The 18,222-nt window shown below is 40.4% G+C and overlaps 1 long non-coding RNA gene across 2 annotated transcripts; it reads right to left on the reverse strand.

Annotated features, from left to right (window-relative positions):
- Window positions 1-12,689: 12,689 nt before the first annotated feature.
- On the reverse strand, window positions 12,690-15,438 carry LOC116222493. 2 transcript variants are annotated; one of them, XR_004164694.2, is made up of 3 exons: window positions 14,993-15,438; window positions 14,701-14,811; window positions 12,690-13,352 (listed from the first exon to the last, which is right to left on the reverse strand). It is a non-coding gene; the product is annotated as an uncharacterized LOC116222493 (long non-coding RNA). The 2 variants fall into 2 exon arrangements; XR_006152680.1 differs by having other exon boundaries at window positions 14,701-15,438.
- Between the last annotated feature and the right edge of the window lie 2,784 nt (window positions 15,439-18,222).

Here is an 18,222-nt window from a genome sequence, read left to right on the forward strand (position 1 = left end):
GGAAAAACAGAAGAGAGAGAGAGAGAGAGAGAGAGAGAGAGAGAGAGAGAGATAGAAACAATAATGTATCAATCCATAACAATATAGCAATAGATTACATAACTAAAGTAATACTTTTCCACTCTAACAGTGTTACATACCCTAGACTGGTATGCTCTTCTACTGTGTAGAAATATATTTTGCCATTTTGTTCAAATGCACACACCACACTCCCACAAATAAACACACCTGTTGCAGAGAGACAGCGATCCTCATCACCGGCACATTGAAGCCTTGATGAGCAGTTCGTCAAAGGTGAGGAAAGGTCACAGGTGAAACACTGCCTCCCATTTTCAGTGTCATTTACTGCAGCTGAAAGATAAACCGTGCTTCGATGTTCAGCTTTGTAGAATTTCTATTATTTTACCCAAACAGGGCGAGAAGAATTTATTTGGGCGTAAGATCAGGAAGACAATGACTAAATAGTCACTAAATGATCCCATAGCCTCCTCCCTGAACATTAGATTCATCATTAGATTCCGTCAGCACAAAATAATTACTTGAAGGACTTCCGGTGTTGCAGTTGTCTGTGGTACAGCACGAGGTGGTCAGTGTGGCCCTAGCGATTCCTATGTTCAGGGAACCATTGAGACATAGTGCAGATGGGAAGCAGCTTTTGACATTTACTTCAGCAGTTGAACCCGCTGAAAACAAACAACAACAAAAATGATGTAGTCATGAGGAAAACACAAACCATAATCCAATTGATGGACCGATAGAAACCACAAAAAAAGACAGAAGTTTAGACTTGTAAGGAAGTTAAGCTTCTCTCTTTATCTACAGTATAAACGTTTTTTATAAAAAATGTATTCAATCAACTGTCAGTGTTTTCATTTTCTCACCTACTACAGTTGCAGCGGTGATGCTGGCACACGAGTCAGTAACATTTGCAGGACACTGCACTGAGGGTCCACTGCAAGATCCACCCACATTAGTGCATGTAATGCACTCCAGTCCTTTTGCTAGGGATGGTTAAAGTTTAAGTTGAAATTGAAGTTATTTTGTCCAAAGCAACTGAATGTGCTTCATGAACTAAATGAACAAAGAATTAGTGTGTTTCGCCCCTGTCGCATTTCAACAGATTATTTCATTTTCAGATGACATAATTTTCTTACCTTGAGACACAAGCAGGCACATCACAACAAATATGACTTTAATCACCATCTTGGCGGTAAATAGTTCCTCGTACATGTGTTGGTCTATATATTGGTCTCTGCATTGATGGGAGTGTCCATCAGTCAAAATTAAAGTTAACTCCTCCACGTAACATGGCATCTGATAAAACTGGTATTTTGGTAAAACTGGTATTTTAATGTGCATTGGAATGAGGAAGATATCACTGCATGTACAATGGGTGCCAGCCTCACATGGGCACCAGAATAACGTATGTACCTTACCTTGTGAGCGGGTGGCTTGCAAATAATAATATATAAAATGAAAACTGATTTGTTTTTTTCTTCATATTGCTCAATCAATTACGAGGTATGGATGACCAGAGAACAAAGAGAGGGCCCAATATAGCTCTGCAGAGCTGGTCACAATACTGCACAATGGGAGCAGCCGGAAGCCCCTATGTGCTTAATCCAATTACTGCCCCCGCACCCAACTAAAGTTTGTTTTACTGTTTTATTTTATAAACTGCTTTTTAATTTCATTTGATATTTGGAATTTGCTGATAGGAGAAATTGCTGATAGGTGGAGGAGAGGGCGTTTGCTGTCAGGCTGGCTAGCTTTGTTTCATGTCTTTGGAATTTTTCATACGGAAACACCCAAGCATACATGTTATTTGGAGGGAAATGATGTAATTTCATGGAATTAAAAAAATGATAATTTAAAATGTATGTTTTGATGTAGCTGCTCAGCTTGCATATTTGGAGACCTTGAAATAATAATATGATAAAATTACACACGTGTCGTAATTTGATGACCGTAGCCTAATATGTCACTGTCGAGGCTTGATGAGCACTTGCTGAACTGTTTGATTCTAGTGTGATAACAATGGCCAGTCTACCCATTAAAGACAATCAGTGATCAGAGGAAAATGTACAGATGGATTGGTTTGTGAACTCTGTCCTTCTAGTCTTACTCCCTCTGGTGGCTATCGTAGTTATAGCACTTTATTTATTAGTTGCACTGGGTTAAGCCCAATTTATGGTTGTCCGTTTTTGCAGACACAGAGACAGAGTGAGACCCCTCCGTCGTTGCAAACCCTCTCAGAGTACCTCCCAAATGTTTTAACTATCCGTCTCCGTCAATACATCGTTGTTTACCTTGTGGGCAGGGGCTGCTTGTCCATAAGGGCGATTGGGGCGACGCACTGCCTAGGGGAAAAGAAAAAGAAAAAAAAAGAAAGAAAGAAAGAAAAAAACTCCTGATGTATAAACGCAATATCCTTGTAAGTCGCGTAAATGACGACATGTAAATTTAAATGTAATAAAAAAAATTCTGTCGGATTCTACCACAAGACTATCTGATCTGACTCTGTATGTCATTGTCGAATCAGGTAAGTCATTCAGTCAGCCTAAAGTCGTGCCTAAAATGACCCCGCCCCTTCTGGGGCGATTTGGGGCGAAATGAAAATCGCCCCAGACCTCTCCCATTGACTCCCATGTTGAATCAATTTTTTTCACAAAACAGAGCTCTCAAAGCATTCTCTATGGCTTCCGGGAGGGCTCGCCCCTCCATGTCGTGTCATAAGTAATCGACGTAAAAGCCTATAAGTACGTCATACAGCTTCGACAGAGGCATATTCTGTCGAGATGGCCAGTGCTCAGTGCAACAGCAGCAATTCAATTCTTTCTTTGAAAGAGACTCCTTTCGGTCGGCGTACCAATGAAGACAAATTGGCAACAATACAATTAGGACCTCCTAGACCAAATATAACGATTAAACAGGTAGCTACAAAGAAGGGGAAATCCTACACCCGAGGATTTTCAAAGAATTGGTACCAAAGGAAACAGTGACTAGCAGGCTGTGAAGTGGCTAACCCAGTCTTTTGCTATCCTGCCTCCTTTTCCACCCCGAAGGCTCCATGACAGACAGCACTGCATGGACAACAACCGGAGTTAAGGACATGCACTATCTGTCCGAAAAGGTAAAAATACATGAGCAGGCGAAGCTACACATGGGGATCCTTAATAAACATAAACATAAAAACATGGACAGCTGTCCGAAGTTCTGTGGTTTTGGGAGGGTGAACATTGCCACTCAACTGGATGAGGGATACAGGCTAGCAGTGCAAGTAATGGTACAAGTAATGTAGTCTGTCTGTCTATTTTACTCTTTCTCTCCCTCTCTGTCTGACTGTCTGTCTGTCTTTGAGATTGTTCACTCCATGCATGCTACTTGCACTATTTTCTATGCCATAACTTATTTTGCTTTTGTAAAGATTAGTCAATAAATATTGTTGGTTTTGACTTATATGTTGCCCCCTTCTTTATGTTGTTACAGGACATATCATGTGTCCTGTTAAGCTATTTTACATCATACAACATTTTGGTAATGTGAATAATGAACAAGTGGGACAATTTATTGTGGTGCCACCTCACTTTTTGAGAATTTTTTCAGGAGCCGCCACTGCTTGTGGGTAGTAGCGTTAGATAGCTGGCTCAGACACCTCGAAAATCCTCTCAGATGTATTTTTCAGTTACAATAACGGGGTCTATTTTGAGTTTGGTTCGCCATCTTTTTTTGTATTGCTTTGCAACACCCACAACCGTCGGAGAACCATAAATGTTCACAAGTCCGTCGAAGCTGTCTGTCCATCCAATAACGCAGTCGTAGAAGTATATTTCGGCCTTTACTGTCACAAATAGTAAAGTAAACAGGAATTCACAGGAAGGCTAAGGTTTGTTTTCTTGATGGGGTATTCTATTTACATCCAGTATCTTTTTTTTTGTTTGAAAGTGATAAGGTATTTTTATACTTTTCTTTAAATGACATTTACTATCCGACTAATGTAAATTGCATCTACTCTTAAACTAAATGACCATAAGATAGTTAAGCTTCATGGTTTAATTTCTCATGAAACCATGTGGTTTAACCCAGTGTCCCGTACTAGGCAATGTATTTTACTACTGGTTTGATGGGTCTTGGTCATTGGAACACACTTGACTTCACTCATGTCTTGGCATACTGTGTGCCCTCGATAGGACAAACAAAGAATGTCCTTGGTTTCTCTGTGAGACTTAGCTTTCACTGAAGGCTGCTCAGGATTTTTCAGTCCTGATTCAATGCTTTAGACAATTGTCCCCCATCAGGAACCTACCACTTTACCCAGAGGCATGGGATAAGATCGCCCTATGTCAATGCTCTCCCGGCTAACAGGGCTGCCACCTATTCAAACAGTGGGTATGCCACTGGTACTGTGTAGTGTTGATTTCTAAATATGTAGGCCTATGATCTGATAACTGAGGAGGGTGACTGGGCAAGGCAAGGCAAGTTTGTTTACACAGCACATTTCATACATGTTGGCAATTCAAAGTGCTTTACAAATGAGCAGGTAAGAGAATGGAAAATTAGATAAATGAAAAGTGATACATTTAAAAAATCTCAATCTGTGGTTACCAACGTGGTCTGACTTGTGTGTCCATGAGCCTCTAGGATTTTAAAGGAAAGATATGGTGAAACACCTACAAACTGATGAACTGATAAAAAAAGGCGTTGCCCCTTCAGTGAAATGAAGGGTGTAAGTTTGAGGACCCCTCCAGCATGTCAACAGTGATTACCCTTACAATTGTGGAGGACGCGTTTTTTTCTAAAATTTTCAAGCACCTGTTCACTTTTTCAATGTTTGAATGTTTATTTATGAATTCAAACCACAGGCCTACTGACAGACAGCAGATGTTTGTCAATATTCTATAAAATAGAATAATCTTAAATACAGTTGAAAGATTGTCTTTGTAACATATCAAGGATACTTTATAATCTCAAGGGCCGTGTGACATTCAACCAGGCTAGATTGATTAGTCAGAATGTATGACTGAAAGGCACCATATACTGTATTTTGTGCACAATGCACAAAAAGATCAAATATTTCTTCATAATAATGCACTGGTCCTTACATGTTTCATCAGATTTGGTCTTATTAGGTTCAATGATGTAAGTGCAAAGCAGCCTATATTCAAAAGATAGTTTAATTAGACCATCAAGGCAGTTCTGGTTTAATCACTACTTGTTTGTAGATCGCAATCGTGATATTATTCCTCATAACAGACTTAATTTTGATCCCAACTTGATCCCAACCAGGATTTCCATATGGAACCCATATGCTTGGCTATAATCACAAACGTAACACAAAAGTATTATAACAAACCTATATATACTTAATGTGTTGTTGATAAGATTTAATGATTCGTTCAGTCACTTTAAATAAAAGTGCCTGTCCAATACACTCTAGTTTGCAAGCACTGTTCCGCCCACCAGGGAGAGCCAGATGATCTCTGATAAAACACCCCAAATGACATCATCTCTTCCCTCTGCACACACTCGCCTCCTCCCATACCCATTCACACACAAATATACACAATCATACAGAATCCCAGATGCAACATTTGTGTCCTAATTGTTTTTGTTGCTAATTTACCTGATTTATTAGGCTATTACTTTGATAGTTGTGGTATGATTATAAAATACATTTTGTTTGAGGGGAAAGCCCAGAAAGTCTCTCTCAAAGGGAAAGAAAAAAAAAAGGCGAGTTAATGTTTTCAGGGCAATGTTACATGAAATGTTATCACAACACCATAATTGCCTGGTAATAACCTGACCATAAGCCAATTGGAGTCAGGCTCATGCTTACACTTGCACATTAAACAAATAAATAAAATCAGTATAAAAATGTACACTGTTAATTTTGTTGCCAGACAATGTCAAAACCAAGATCTGATAACTGAAATTGCATTTAAATTCAAATTCACAATTACATTTCCTTAAATGCATATAATGTTACTTTAACTCAATAAATAATGCTTCATTCATAGCCCTATGCAGAAAGAGTTAAATCCCCCATAAATGGCTGTTTAACCAACAACCCCAAAGCCAAGTTACTGATACCATCGTCATCTCATCTGCCGCGCACTGCTGGTGCCTTTGTACTGGGCAAGAAATAGTTAGAAGTGCTGGTTGGTTTCAGTTACAGCTCAGTAACTGAAACCAACCAGCACTTCTAACAGGAAACCTAACAGGTTCATTCAGAAAAAAAAATGACACATTTAAACGTGAATCATCAGGAAAATCTAGTGAATACACTCTCACTAAAGTAAAAACAAAAGGAAATGTGCTCATGGCTGACATGTCCTCCATGCTGTGTGACAGGTCTTGTGACTTCTGGCTAAATGAAGGCGAGGATATGGACTCCTCTGCTATGAGGAAATAAGTTGGTTGAGAGGGTTGAGGACGATTGAGGACAAAGTCATTAGGAAGAGGGAGAGACTCAAGCCAGGCCGCTTGGCGTGGTTGCACAGACTTCCCTCACAGCACGCAGAGCTTGTGTAGATGTTGGGCAGTGACATCGAGGATTGAGACACCCCACATATACTCTCAGAGGCACATCCTTTCAGAATCATTGTGTCATCACCAGCGCTAACTGCCGTATTAGCAGAGAGAGAGAGAGACACAAGAGAGAGAGAGATAGAGAAACTGCAACTGTTAATATCAAACATAGAAAAAAATAGTTAATGCAAACATTTGATCAATAAATAGACACTCACCTGCTGATTTGATGCAACGGTTTTCATCTCCTAAACAATCCACTGTGGATGCACAACTTTGGCCAACACAGGTAAAACATTTCAGGCCATTTTTGGAAAATAATGAAAAACTGTTTTTAACCAGTAGGATCTGTTGTACTGGGCTTTCAACAAGTGATGCAGTCAGATGCCAGGTCCTTTTGAGTTTACTGCTTAATGTTGTATGGATAGATACAAATATAAGATCATATTACATTACATACATGTAATGAAATACCTTTCCAGAGAAGCGCGCTCACAAAAAAGAACACAACTCGCTCATCCATCTTGATCTTTCAGAGGTTTCACAGGTGTAGCTGTTGAGAGTGATGGTTCCAAAGGGGGTTTGATCAAGATGGACAATGTTCCTGAGATCAGTCAGGGCTACGCGGCCACCTCTATTCAGGAGTAATCAAAGTGACGACTTTCAACGGTAATGAGAAATATTCACACTGTGTCAAACCTCACCGAACGCAACAGCAAACCCCAGACCACTGACGTGTTATGGACTGAACAGGTGCTATGAAAGGAATACTGTGAAAAAAGGCTGTCCAGTTGGCTTGCCTCATGTGGTGTGACACTAAAGTAATGTGAAATGGCTCTCAGGTAAATATAGGGAACAATGTGCAACCGGAGTCCATCCTATTCAGTAACACTCCTGTTGGGTAAGCATTATGAATGAGGAAGATCTCTCTGGAAACGTATTGACCTGGATACTGGATCAGGTGCATAATAGTCCAATTGTCCATGTTTGAAATTACATCTCTCAAGAACATAAAGAGCTTCAAATGACTTGGGGTGTTTTTTAATAACGTCATGTACAAAAGTACAAAAACTAACTACAGATGGCAAAGATAAAGCAAAATGAATGACTACTCAACAGTGGTTTACCAGCCAACTATCTCTACTAGTCTCCACGATCACAGCTAATGTTACAAGGTGATGAGACATGCGTTACAGAGTTTTCTATATAGATTTGAAATATTTATGATGAAATCCCATGAGTCTCCCATTGACTTCAATGGGGCCTGTTGCCATGGTATGTCAACATAATGGAAAATCTCTGACAACAGGTTTGCAAATTTAATTACATGACTGAAGAGGAAGTGAACATATCTGATAAGCAGCCAGGTGTGTAAACATAAGGGCATGGTTGGAATGAAAGATTTGCGCTTCGCCCTTTCTTTTCAACCACGGTTGACATATCTGGCCATGGCAATTGAACACTGTTCAACTTCCTGGGTGAATGGTTTAAACCATCAGAGAGGATTTATGCACACCAGACAGACTTGTAGGATTTCACCAAAACATTGCACACAATCTTTCTCTGGAGTGGTTAGGGGTCTTTTGGAGCCATTTATCATGGCAGGTGGACATGTCTGACTGTACGGGAGTATTTCTGAAGAGAGATAAGGTGGACCTCTGACTGTACGGGAGTATTTCTGAAAAGAGATAAGGTGGACATGTTTGAGAGATAAAGGGAAGTGCAAAGTTTGTGTGCACATTTCACAGAGGCAGAGCAAGAGTGAATAGGACTGGTGAAAGTGTGCATCAGATTATGTGTGCGTGTGTGTGTGTGTGTGTGTGTGTGTGTGTGTGTGTGTGTGTGTGTGCACCTAATCCCCCCTATCCAGAAACAGAGGCATCACTGGCGGCAAGCCCTATATACTTATAGTGTTTTAGGACTTGTTTATCTCATCACATCCACCCCGTTCTTGTGAATGTTCATTTCATTAGTCCATCTGAAACATGAGGAGACCAGACCTGTAAAGGTTGATGTCAGTGAACCAGTCTTGAAGGACGATGACCACGTGGCACACAGTGAAGAGGAAGGCAGCGATCTGAAGAGACTGGATGGGACAAGACAGAGGGTGGTGATCAACATGCAGTAAAACACAACAGCTTTGGTAATAAAGCTGGAACAGTTAACCTCCTGTGCAAAGTACCAATGTGTTAACAGATATGTGTGAACGCTGTGTGTACAGATTTGTACACAATGAAATGCTTGAGGACGTAAGATCATTGTTATGATTAAGATTGAGTATGGTCCTGCTTATCAGGTCTCACTGCCAGCACTCACGTTCGCACTCTAGACAGACTAGCTAATCCTGTTAAAACGTTAAAACTACATAAGTCCCACACTATTGCAACAGAGGCAACCAAAATGGCTTCCGAAGGAGAGTGAAATAAATGCCAAACAGATACTGTATGTGAGATTTTCCACAAGCCATAGACAAAGGACACTGCAAGAGTTTACGGGTGAGGTGTGGTACAGCATTCTTCATCCTTTGCTGGTTGCCTGCACATACCTGCATCTCCACATAGGTGTGAGGGAGGTTGTACTCTGGGGGAAGTTTGCGGTCGTTGTTGATCAGGTGATCTAAAATGGAGGGACTCAAAATAGGCTGTGGGCAAAGAAATACAAAGGTTGTCGGAAATTATCAAAACCCATGAGACAAAACCACCACCACTAACATCAACACTCTAAAAGAATTATAATTAATTCCAGTGTAACCTGTATCCTCTGACCAGTTAATACCGGATCTATAGTACCTGATCAGTTAATACTGGATCCATAGTACCTGATCAGTTAATACAGGATCAGAATTATTACTCCCGATCACGACTGGGACGCGAGAGATTCTGCCCCGGCCCTGCAGGATCCCTGTCTCGGCGTCGGAGCCTCCTCCGTCCCTGATCATACATTTCATTTCATTTGATTAGTCTCAAAACCCGCGCAGGTACAAATAAAAGCCCTCCTGCGTGCCCCGAGCTGTGATGAGCGCGTGATTGTAAACGACAGATTATACAGCCCTAACACATGAGCATACAGCACACAGTAGGCTTTATGATTAATGAAACAGTGTTGAAAATGAGTTGAGAGTCTTCATTTAATGTGTGCAATACGCTACATAACTTACCCAGATCGAGGCAAAAATGTTTATTAAGTTCAAGGTCAAATGTTGAAAGACTGAGGTGTTACCAAATTCTACCCATCCTGCATGCTTTAAAGCAACACTATATAACATTTTGCCACTATTTGAGGTATGTCTTTATTTGCAGCTAGCTTTGGAATCATCTCAAAGTTAATTTTGATTAATTGATTATGATTAGCCTATATGGTCATGTGAAGGATCTATAAATACACCTGTATAATACAGTTCTGTGTTCCTTGACGAAACACCCAGCGAAAATGTAAGAAAGGCTTTCACTGTACAAAATTCTTCACTATATTGCAAAAAAACATGCACAATTAAAGCAGCAATAAGGAGTTCTGTTCCAAAACTACCTAAAAGGCATGCAAAAACCTTGCTAACACCACCAACAGCCCAGTTGACACTGATAGAAACTTGCCAACACACTAACTGGTGTCTTTTGACAGTATAGCTGGCAATGTCATGCTGTAAAAAGCTTTTTTTAGCAGGGTATTCCAGACCAGTACACAGAACTACATAGTGCATATCCTGGATGGCTAGTGGGGAAGACACAGGTGTTTATTTGTCCTTCACATGACCATATGCAATCAAAATCAATTTGAGAATGTTACCAAAGCTAGTTGCCTATAAAACCATACCTCAAAAAGTGTCAAATTGTTGCATAGTGTTAATTTGAGTATGTCAGCAAGCTTTTATCCGTGCCCACTGGGCTGTTGTTTGCAAGGTTTTTACGTGCCTTTTTGCTACTCACTAGTTTCAGACCAAAACTCCTTTCTGCTGTACTACCAGTGGCGGCTGGTGATTTATTTTTGGGGGGGGGGCGCAATCATAGACATATATAGACTATGGGCGCAGTTGGGCAGTGCGGTTTAAATAGCACTCCACAATGAGAAAACAAAAACACAAGAGAGGTTTTGAGTAGAATATATTAAAAAACAAAGATTTATTTCATGAAAACACAGTGCTCAACACTGTCCACTAACAACTCTCAACAAACTGTAAAATTGGGCATGAAAGGTTTAGAGCAGAATGGTTTAAGAAACATTGGGTTGGGTTCCAGAGGTTTAAATATTGGGTAGTAGAGGTTTAGAGTAGAATAGATTCAGAAACATTGTGTACAAGAAGTTTAAAACAGAGTAGATAAAAAAAATAAAAAAAAACACAGAGTGTAGAGGTTTAGAGCAGAATAGAGTGAGAAAGACTGAATGATACCAGTAGTTTAGAGCAGAATAGATTCAGAAATACTGGATTATACTAGAGGTTTAGAGCAGAATAGATTCAGAAACACTGGATGATACTACATTTTTTCGAATGCCAATTCGGTACCCTTCGTCCAACTGCTCTGCAATACTCAGTCTTCCAAAGAGGCTTAGCTTCAGGCTGTTAGTTAGATGGCTGCGGCAAGATTCGTGCTTCTTACATGTATCGTTGAAGAGATCCCTCATCCCCGTTGCAGTCCAGATTGTTTCAGTCCCAGGACTTTGGAACAACAGGCAGGGAAAACAAAAAAACGCATCACTCACTGAACAACCAGCTAACCAGCTCCGGTTAGCATACAGGCTTGAGGAAAAGCTACGGGTGTACGTCCTCCCGCGGTCGATGCTCTGCTGCTGCATTTTTTTAAATCCGGACGGGTCCCATGTCTTTCAGTCTCTTCTTATCGACATCTGATCGTCGATTCGAAAGTTTTCAGTCGGCATACTCACAGAGTCAAAGTCTCTGCTAGCTATGTTGCTCTCGTAGATACGTGAGATGTATATGGGCTGTGAGGGAATGATAAAGGTCTCAGATTCGACGAATAGTCCAGTCGCGTTGAAATAAGAAACGATGTCATTGGTCAGGGCGCAAAATTTTGCGCCCCAGGATCGAACTTTCATCCGCCAATGAGAAGCTGTCCTTGCTCAAATGTATGAGAAAAGTATGAGAGCTCCCATTGACTTCCATTTGGCCGGCGCCCCTCCAGGGAGGAGGGGCTTATCTCAGTGATAACGAATGGCAATATATTATATTTGGTCACATTTAAGTGGTTGACAGGGGCTTACGGGCTCCCACACACATTTAACGCGTTAACACAGTACATTTCCTAATTTAATTGTTTGGTATATAATGTTTTTTTTAGGGCTGTCAATAGATAAAAAAAAATTGACTAATTAATCGCACATTTTGAAATTAATTAATCGCGATTAATCGCGATTAAACGTTTTTTTTCTTCTTAAGACTAAATCTTATAAATTAACGAGTAATCACTTCATACAGCGTGTATTTTAGACACTGTTGTTTAATTGTAGTTTTTTTTTTAAACACAATGGTGCCCCTCGACGGTAAATCGTAAGAATTTCCCCTGAAGCAATTCGAATCACCTCAATCAGCCCACTGTCCTCAACTATGTTGATGGGCCGACAGTCACCGGCAACCCAAATGGCAACCTTTTCACGGACTCGTCTAGTTATTGGAGTGTGGGTTGGCGATCATCTAACCTGGGACTGCTTTCTGTCAGGTGCTTTGCATTAAGGTGATAACTTCAAGACGAGCTGCTTCTGTGATAGCTAAATTCAGCTTGACAAATGCTACATACAACTTTAGTTTTGTCGATTGTTCCGTCATTTTGGCTCTTAAACAGAGACTTTCCGCCCAACAATCCCTCAGCTCTCTCCATCTTCAACTACCACAGTGGTTCTCAAACTTTTTCTGTCTTTCCCCACTTTGAACAAGGGGGGCTATTCAAGCCCCACCTGTCCCTCATCGCTCCCATAAAATGGTAGGCCAAGTCTGGCCTGATGTAATTCCCAATCCTCTCCCCACCTCTTCTCCGCCTCGCTTCCTGTCATAACTTCATGTCCTATCCAAATAAAGTATTATTATTATTTTTTTTTTTTTAAGTTGCGTTAATTGCGTTAAAATATTTTATCGCGTTAATCGCGGCTGCATTAATCGCATAGATTAACGCGTTAACGCTGACAGCCCTAGTTTTTTTACTTTTTTTTTTTTCATCTCAAAATTTTAGGAGGGGCGGCGCCCTTGCGCCCTGTATTGACGCACCGCCACTGTGTACTACTAAGTGTAAAGAATTTCAATCATACTTAGATGAAATCCTTTTGAAATCCTCAAAGTCAGCAGGCCCTATTTTAAAAGAAAACGGCCGCCCATGCTGGTTGTCTGAACTCCAGTGACAAAGGGAACTTTCCACCCGAGGGGTGGATTTTGGATATAGGCGTGGCGACATTTGCATTTAAGAATGACCGGTGTAAAAAAAAGCTGACGTGATATAAATGTGTCAGGTAGTTGTTTGAATAGTTTCTGAAATATTCAGAACACATGAATGAAAACAAACACATGCTAACACATGAATGAAAACAAATCTTTGTTTATTTGCTTCAACAGCCATTAACAAGTTTGTGTTGAAAATAGCAGCCCATCTCCAAGTAGAGGAGTCACCCTGAGATGAAGCCAGCTCAGTGGAAGAGCAGAACAGAGCCCAGGGGCCACAGCAGGAACAGGACACTGTGTGTAGCACTCCAGGCACTGTTGCACAGATCCGCCTCACAGCAGGTCAGTTCCACAGCCACCGAGGGCAGCTCCTCTGGAAATGCTCCAGAGCAGACACTTTGGGTGGCACAGCCCTTTATGGTAGTGCTCTGTCCAGCTGCACTGACTAGTGGTGGAAGGGAAAAACCGAAGAGAGAGAGAGAGAGAGAGAGTTAGAAACAATAATGTATCAATACATAACAATATAGCAACATAGTTACATAACTAAAGTATAGCAACATACAATTACATAACAATATAGCAACATAGTTACATAACTAAAGTTAAACTTTTCCTCTCTTACAGTGTTACATACCCTCGACTGGTATGCTCTTCTACTGTGTAGAAATACATTTTGCCATTTTGTTCAAAATACATAGTACTTGTTAAAAAGGCTGCCTCACCAGTTGCATCCAGCTGTGCACCCCACTGTGCAAGCCACCACGGGACCTGGGGTCCAGGCAGAGGTCAGCCTATCAGTTGATCCCAGGGTTCCGTGGGGGGCTCGTAAACAGTGGAATTTCACTGTATTTCATGTCTGGACATGCCCCGCTCATCCCCCTCGCACTATATAAGTCTGACCCTCCGATGGCCAAGTTGTCGGGCACAAGAAACTGGAGTTGGAGAGGTCGTTGTCGAGGAGTGCGTTTGGACAATTCGCGTTACATGCATAGCCATTCCATTTCATCATTGCCGTGCGTCACTGAGAATGTGAGAGTTTGTGTATATGTGTGTTAGTTATCTAGTCTGTTTCATATCAGTGGATATCATATATGTAAGTTTATGTAGTGTGGTAATTATTCACTGTCTCTGGTTTCAATCTGTTACCGTTAACCAACAAGTTACGGTTGATACGGAGAAGTAGAATGTTCACCGTTACGGCACGGCGGCAAGGAACATATCTTCATTTAATGCACAACATTCATCGTGTATATGTCATATTCATTCGGGTTGTATATAATGGTTCATCTTTATTGTATTTAATTGTTAATATTTGTATATATTTGTCATTGTATCATTTCATAGAAACCACGGTCTTCAGTATCATCCAGTTGGAGATAAGTCCCTTACAAGGATAATTATATTCACGGATTCATGTGTGTTAGAAGTAATTTACACGGATAATTCTAGCATTCATTACACGGATTCTATCAGTCAGTTCACGGTTCAAACACGGATTCAGGTGTGAATATAAGTCCCTTTACACGGGATAATTATATTCACAGTTCATCATCATTGTCATTCTACTGTCAATCCTTTACACCGATTACTTTCACCGTCATTCATGTTCATCCTGCCATTCAAGGCTTGAGCGTGTGTTCAAATAAATACAGTTCTTTCATCATCATTGGGACTTGACACCCATTCATGTTCTAACCGGAAAAACCTGTGGCGATTGTCACTTATTCATTAAATCAGCATACAGTTCTTTTTGGGAATCAATCCACACTCCACACCCCCACAAATAAACACACCTGTTGCAGAGAGACAGCGATCCTCATCACCGGCACATTGAAGCCTTGATGAGCAGTCCGCCGACTCACAGGTGAAACACTGCCTCCCATTGGCAGTGTTATTTACTGCAGCTGAAAGATAAACCATGCTTCCATGTTCAGCTTTGTAGAATTTCTATTATTTTACCCAAACAGGGCAGGACGAATTGATCTGGGTATTAGATTAAGAAGACAAAGACACTAAATTGATCCCATAGCCTCCTTCCTGAACATTAGATTCATCATTAGATTCCATCAGCACAAACAAAATTACCTGAAGAACTTCCGGTGTTGCAGTTGTTTGTGTTACAGCACAAGGTGCTCACTGTGACCCTTGCACTTCCTGTGTTCAGGGAACCATTGAGACATTGTGCAGATGGGACGCAGCTTTTGACATTTGATTCAGAAGTTGAACCCCCTGCAAACAAACAACAACAAAAATGTTGTAGTCATGAGGAAAACACAAACCCATAATCCAATTGATGGACCGATAGAAACCAAAAAAAAAAAAAAATAATCTAGACTTCAGTGTAAGGATGTTAAGCTTCTCTGTTTATCTACAGAGATCTTTGGAAGCTTTTTTCTAAAACATGTATTCAATGAACTGTCAGTGTTTGTCAAAGTGAAGGGTACATTTTCTCACCTACTACAGTTGTACTTGTTGTGACGCTGGCACACGAGTCAGTAACATTTGCAGGACACTCCTCTGAGGCTCCACTGCAAGATCCACCCTCACTATTGCATGTAATGCACTCCAATCCTTTTGCTAGGGATGGTTAAAGTTTAAGTTGAAGGTATTTTGTCCAAAGCAACTTACAAATTGACTGTAAAAGAGATTAGTGAGGGGAACATCTGAAAGTGGAATGATGACTTGAAACGTATTTAGACATATCTGGGTCACTGACACACATTTAGAATATTCTAAGAATCTGCATTGACAGTTATTAAAGATATTGAAGAGTTACTGTGCCATTGTATAGTCAAGGTCAACCCAGAAATGTCAACTTTTGAAAGATTACATATTATTAAAGATTGAATAATATTTTTGACACTGCGTAGCACTCCAGGCACTGTTGCACAGACCTTCCTCTGTGTTGCACAGATTCCCCTCACAGCAGGTCACTTCCGCAGACACCAAGTCCAGCTGCTGTAAAAACAGTAAAGAGCAGAGACTTTGGGTGGCACAGCCCTTTATGGTAGAGTTCTGTCCAAGTTCACTAACTAATGGTGGAAGGGAAAAACAGAAGAGAGAGAGAGAGAGAGAGTTAGAAACAATAATGTATCAATACATAACAATATAGAAATAGATTACATAGCTAAAGTTATACTTTTCCACTCTTACAATATTACATACCCTCGACTGGTATGCTCTTCTACTGTGTAGGAATATATTTAGCCATTTTGTTCAAAATACATAGTACTGCACCCACCACACTCCCACAAATAAACACACCTGTTGTATGAGAGAGACAGCGATCCTCATCACCGACACATTGAATCCTTGATGAGCAGTCCGTCAAAGGTGAGGAAAGGTCACAGGTGAAACACTGCCTCCCATTGGCCGTGTTATTTACTGCAGCTGAAAGATAAACCATGCTTCCATGTTCAGCTTTGTAGAATTTCTATTATTTTACCCAAACAGGGCAGGACGAATTGATCTGGGTATTAGATTAAGAAGACAAAGACACTAAATTGATCCCATAGCCTCCTTCCTGAACATTAGATTCATCATTAGATTCCATCAGCACAAACAAAATTACCTGAAGAACTTCCGGTGTTGCAGTTGTCTGTGTTACAGCACAAGGTGCTCACTGTGAACCTTCCACTTCCTGTGTTCAGGGAACCATTGAGACATTGTGCAGATGGGAAACAGGTTTTGACATTTGCTTCAGAAGTTGAACCCCCTGCAAACAAACAACAACAAAAATGATGTAGTCATGAGGAAAACACAAACCCATAATCCAATTGATGGACCGATAGAAACCACGAAAAAAGACAGAAGTTTAGACAGTGTAAGGAAGTTAAGCTTCTCTCTTTATATACAGTAAAAACCTTTTTTTATAAAAAATGTATTCAATCAACTGTCAGTGTTTGTCAAAGTGAAGGGTACATTTTCTCACCTTGTGCAATTGCATTGGTGATGCTGGCACACGAGTCAAGAGGTGCAGTACACTGCTGAGAGTTTCCACTGCAAGGTCCAGTCACATTAGTGCATGTAATGCACTCCAGTCCTTTTGCTACGGATGGTTAAAGTTTCAGTTGAAATTGAAGTTATTTTGTCCAAAGCAACTGAATGTGCTTCATGAACTAAATTAACTAAATGAACAAAGAATTAGTGTGTTGCGCACCTGTCGCATTTCAACAGATTACTTCATTTTCAGATGTCATAATTTTCTTACCTTGAGACACAAGCAGGCACATCACAACAAAAATGACCTCAATCACCATCTTGACGGTAAATAGTTCAGCGTACATGTGTTGGTCTATATATTGGTCTTTTCATTGATGGGAGTGTCCATCAGTCAAAATGAAAGTTAACTCCTCCACGTAACACGACATCTGGTAAAACTGGTATTTTGGTCAAACTGTTATTTTAATTTGCATTGGAATGAGGAAGATATCACTGTATGTACAATGGGTGCCAGCCTCACATGGGCACCAGAATGATGTATGTACCTTACCTTGTGAGCGGGTGGCTTGCAAATAATAATATATAAAATGAAAACTGACTTGTTTTTTTCTTCATATTGCTCAATCAATTACGAGGTATGGATGACCAGAGAACAAAGAGAGGGCCCAAAATAGCTCTGCAGAGCTGGTCACAATACTGCACAATGGGAGCAGCCGGAAGCCCCTATGTGCTTAATCCAATTACTGCCCCCGCACCCAACTAAAGTTTGTTTTACTGTTTTATTTGATAAACTGCTTTTTAATTTCATTTGATATTTGGAATTTGCTGATAGGAGAATTTGCTGATAGGTGGAGGAGAGGGCGTTTGCTGTCAGGCTGGCTAGCTTTGTTTCATGTCTTTGGAATTTTTCATACGGAAACACCCAAGCATACATGTTATTTGGAGGGAAATTATGTATTTCATGGAATTAAAACATTTATAATTTAAAATGTACAGTTTTGGTTATTTAAAAAAAAAAAAAAAACATGTTTTGATGTAGCTGCTCAGTTTTTGGATTGCATATTTGGAGACCTTGAAATGATAATATTCTGACTCTACACACGTGTCGTAATTTGATGACCGTAGCCTAATATGTCACTGTCGAGGCTTGATGAGCACTTGCTGACCTGTTTGATTCTAGTGTGATAACAATGGCCAGTCTACCCATTAAAGACAATCAGTGATCAGAGGAAAATGTACATATGGATTGGTTTGTGAACTCTGTCCTTCCAGTCTTACTCCCTCTGGTGGCTATCGTAGTTATAGCACTTTATTTATTAGTTGCACTGGGTTAAGCCCAATTTATGGTTGTCCGTTTTTGAGACACAGAGACA

Source organism: Clupea harengus, chromosome 11, assembly GCF_900700415.2.
Source record: "Clupea harengus chromosome 11, Ch_v2.0.2, whole genome shotgun sequence".
Lineage (NCBI taxonomy): Eukaryota > Metazoa > Chordata > Actinopteri > Clupeiformes > Clupeidae > Clupea > Clupea harengus.